We start from the raw sequence: 1,076 nt of genomic DNA on the forward strand, positions 1-1,076 counted from the left end.
TAAATGGGCTGACTCATGTCACGCTCATAACAGAGCCTGAACTACAACAGGGAACTGCTGCATTTTCTTTCCTAATCCTTACTATTGTTATTTTTCCTGTACTTCTTTTGTATGTTTGTCACACTCTTGTGACCCGCCATTTCCGGGGTGCCTCGATAGTCGAAGCAGACTTTGTGCTGTTGAAGCTAGAGAGGTGAGCAGAGTAAGTCTGATTCCCTGTAAGGACTTCTATGTTGACATCCACCCCTTGGCGTTCATATGACCTTATGCAGTTGCGAGCGCCGTAAAACCTCTACTAAAACTAAACTAAAAGCTCCCTTTGGTAATTTCTTTCCTTTGACGGTGATCAGGCCTTCCCTTGTCGATCAAGGAGCGAACGTTGCCATTTTTGTAGTACATTTGATACATTTGATACATTTGAAAGGTTTCATGAGTATGTTTTAGTTTTGGTAGGAGTTTTACGGCACTTGCAACACAATAAGGTCATATAAATGCCGAAGATTAGAAGGAGGAGAGAGAAAGGACAATAGATGTTTGATAGGAGAGAAGGAGCAAACCACACCAGAGCACCCGCCAACCACCAGTTTGATGAGTATGATGAAAAGATCCAACCAGGGCGCTCCGTTAGATCAGTTGGGATCATGCTGGAATAAGGAACGGGTGGCCCCGGTTGAAATTCCAGACCGAGTGCTCTTGAAATCAAGTTATTTTGTGCGTCATGTCGAGTTTTCAAGACTCTCCACCTATTAATTGGCTCGGTCCTATCACTCAGAGATGGACGTTAATTTGGAAGGACACATATTCTAAATAACCTAATAGTGATACGCAGGGTTAAACCAAAGCAGCCCACCTCTTAAATAGTCTAAATAACGCTGATGAGATTAAAAGCCTATATTACAAATAGTAAGCCTATTCTTTACAGTTGTATAGTCTATCTCCTTACACTACACTACACAGGGCTACCCAAGCATGTGTTCTACATGAATAGATAGATAGATAGATAGATAGATAGATAGATAGATAGATAGATAGATAGATAGATAGATAGATAGATAGATAGATAGATAGATAGACAG

This window comes from Aplysia californica, unplaced genomic scaffold (assembly GCF_000002075.1).
Source record: "Aplysia californica isolate F4 #8 unplaced genomic scaffold, AplCal3.0 scaffold00430, whole genome shotgun sequence".
In the NCBI taxonomy this organism is placed as follows: domain Eukaryota; kingdom Metazoa; phylum Mollusca; class Gastropoda; order Aplysiida; family Aplysiidae; genus Aplysia; species Aplysia californica.